The sequence below is a fragment of the Pogona vitticeps genome, chromosome 5 (assembly GCF_051106095.1).
Source record: "Pogona vitticeps strain Pit_001003342236 chromosome 5, PviZW2.1, whole genome shotgun sequence".
NCBI classification, from domain to species: Eukaryota; Metazoa; Chordata; class Lepidosauria; order Squamata; family Agamidae; genus Pogona; species Pogona vitticeps.
This window is the reverse complement of record NC_135787.1, coordinates 107,483,446-107,486,812: the sequence shown is the minus strand read 5'-3', so window position 1 is coordinate 107,486,812 and position 3,367 is coordinate 107,483,446. Positions and strand designations below refer to the sequence as shown.

Below are 3,367 nucleotides of genomic sequence, written 5' to 3'. Positions count from 1 at the left end.
AGAAAAATCCAGCCACTTACTCAATGGACTGTTGCGCAATTAGACTGGATGGAGATGCTTGTGCATACCACCTTGGAGGCTTTCGAGGACAAAGGTGGGATAAAAATATTTTGCATGAATAATAAATAAATGAAAGAAAGAAGATGGATACATTTGTGAAGGAGGCCTGACTTCCTGAAATTCCACTCACATGGTACTAGGTTTTGTGCTGTTGTTTTCTGACCCAAAAGGGAAATCATTCAACCTGAGAAGCATTTTTTAAAAAAATTTGAGAGGTGCGCTCTAGGACAGACTCCCACAGATGCTCTAAAAGAGTCATAGTTCTCGAGTAAGTATACATAGAAATTATCTGTGTGCTACAAAGGTTAGGAGAAATCCCGTTAGAGCAAATATGGGCACCATGTGATCCACAGGCTGCATGCAGGACCACAGTGCCATTTTGCATTCCCTCAACATCACTAGCACACCAAACACCTCTAGGCAAAGGTTCCCCTTGACATTTAGTCCAGTTGTGTCCAACTCTAGGGCGAGGTGCTCATCCTTGTTTTGAAGCCGTAGAGCCAGCATTTGTCCATAGACAGTTTTCCATGGTCACATGGCCAGCACGACTAGACACCTTCCCACCAAGGTGGTACCTATTTATCTACTCTCATTTTTACATGCTTTTGAACTGCTAGGTTGACAGGAGCTGGGACAAATGACAGGAGCTCACTCCATCGCATGGATTTGATCTTATGACGGCTGGTCTTCTGACCTTGCAGAACAGAGGCTTATGAAGTTTAACCCACAGTGCTACCACATCCCTTAAACACTTCTACTCCTTTCCAATTTAAAAGCATTAAAAAGGATGGGGGAGGGGAAATACTCAAAATGGGAGGAGTTTCACTAAATTTTGAGGAGGGACAGCACCCCTGCAAATTACTCCCATTTCGTTTTAAATCAATTTTAGCGTAATTCTTTGTAACTAGGTGACTCAAGGAGACTTTTCCAAATAAAAAAAACCACACACACTTTTCCCCCTCTTTAATTCATTTCTCAGTTAACAAGTATCCATTGTAGCAACCTTTACAGCACAAAACATCTGTATTAAATGGTTTTTTTAAATGAATAAAATAAAATAAAGATGCAAAATGGTTTCTTTAGCCGCAGCCCTCCCTCCTAGACCTGATGCTCTGGGACTGTGGGCCTCCAGCTGCTGGCAAATCTGAAGAATGGTCCTCAACCCCACCACGATCCCCTGCTGCAGTTTTAGAGGAAACACATGTTCACAGGTTCAGTCATGCTCCAAGAGAACAAGCTTTATTTCTGAGCAGATGATACGTAGTTGCTTTTGCCAAATAGTTGGGTTCTGTGTGGTTCCCTTAACTTCCTGGTTCGTGTTATGATATTCATTGTTTACTAGCCAACGGAACAAATAGTTATTCATACAGGGAGGAGGACTTGAGGAATTGTAATCCCAAGGAGTAACTTCTCCAAGCTCTAGATCAGATTGTTTATTAACCGGAACCATTCATCTGTAAAGAAAGGGGGCGAATTTTCCCAGAGTCTTCAACTGAGCATCCAGGATGGCAGAAAGCTATGCAAAACACCACATGCTAATGTGCAGATATACCCATCGTTTCAGTCGGTTAGCCCTGGCGCGCACATCTTCCAAATGGGCTGAATAACAAGTACGTCATTTGGCCAAATTCTTCCAGTCTCCTGGCAAGAAGAAAGAATTCCCTGAGGCACCTGGCAGCATAGGGAGGCTTCCTTGGAGGTAAAGCTCTCCACAAGTGTTTGCTTTCTCCTTTCTTCCTCACAGAGTTTTCACTCAAGAGCCAGAATCCCTCATGCTCTAACTAAGGTCCAACGTACACAGCCAGAGAAAGCAGACAGTACGGTCCTCCTTCTGGGATTTCAATCTGCTTCAGTATGAAGGCAAGGCATCACACATTTGGTCTTCTACCTAAAAAAACAACAACATGGGAGTGAAAATGCCAGTCTAAGTCCCTTTCCTCTGACATGCAATATTTTCCACATGATCAGCACACCCAGGACAGAGCTGTATTATGAACAAAGCAAAGCAGAGTATGCTGCTTATATACTGTCCCATAGTGCTTAAAGCACTCGCTGGGCAGTTTACAATTTAATTATACAGGCTACACATTGCCCCCCCCCCCCACCAGCAAGCTGGGTACCTATTTTACTAACCTTGTAAAGCTGAGTGAATCATGAGCCGGCTGCCAGAATCCACTGGAATTGAAGGCTGACTGTGATCAGAATTTTGACTGTAATACTACAGTTCAGCCATTATACTATGAGGCTCCTCCAAACTAAGAGGCTGCCCTATCATCTTTACAAAGTCATGCCAACTTCTCCTGTCCGCATGGTTTTTAGCATATTAAAGACTGAGTAGCATTTTGTGTCTCAAGCCAAAGAGATCTGTATTCTTGCTTAGTCATGAGGCAACAGCAAAAAATAAAATAAAAGGGAGGATTAATGTATAAACTAATAGGAAAACAAGAAAGTAATGAAATTGATGGGCTGGTTCAGAAGAGTTCACTGTACTTTAAGAGAACTTTCAGCCAATGACTTTCAACCAGTGGCTCAAGCATGGAGCAGGTTTGAGATTCAATGACATCACTATTTCATTTAAAGTTCAACCCTAATGAGCTTCTGGCATAACATGAAAGTAACTAGATGCTTTCCCTTATTCATCCAGTTTATTGAACATCTGCATGCAAATCAAGTGCATCATAAAGAAACATTATCCCAAGGCACATTTGAATAGGTCGTTACAGCTGTTTTGGGATGGGCGTAAATGTGGATTCTCTGTTCATTCATGAAGCTCACTGAGTTGCCCTGGGCTTTTCTCAGTTTACAATATTGTTAGGAGTTTTAACATATAAACCCATGTAAAATATTCTTTGTTCCTTGCAGTAATGATAGAGATTCAGATAAAATAGAAATAATTATGTGCTATCAAGTTGATGTCAACTTACAGCAACTCTTTCCAAGGTTTGTTAGATGTAGACTATTCAGAAACGTTTCTTCTGGGCATGCTCTCGGACCATGAAGCTTGCCCAAGACCACACAGGCAGGCTCTTCTCCTACAAAGAACAGTGGGGAATTGAACTCCCAAATACTCCAACTCACTGAGATGTCCAGCAAGCTAAAGATTCAGATACCAGAACTAAAATCAGTGGTGCAGCTAGGTAGTTTGAAACAGAAATCTGAAGGACCGAACCTTTTGTGTGTGATCTGTCATAACTCAAAGGTCATTCCCCTTCAACAAACACTTTCAGGATCCCTACTGGTCAGCAGGAAGAGGCTTATTCTTCAGTCAAACATTTCTGTGAATCACCTATTTTATTTCACATATATA

At 41.8% G+C, this 3,367-nt stretch overlaps 1 long non-coding RNA gene across 1 annotated transcript; it reads right to left on the bottom strand.

Moving 5' to 3' along the window:
* Positions 1-1,008: 1,008 nt before the first annotated feature.
* On the bottom strand, positions 1,009-3,115 carry LOC140707741 (uncharacterized). The gene is made up of 2 exons (XR_013545634.1): positions 2,985-3,115; positions 1,009-1,948 (listed from the first exon to the last, which is right to left on the bottom strand). It is a non-coding gene; the product is annotated as an uncharacterized LOC140707741 (long non-coding RNA).
* Positions 3,116-3,367: the final 252 nt, after the last annotated feature.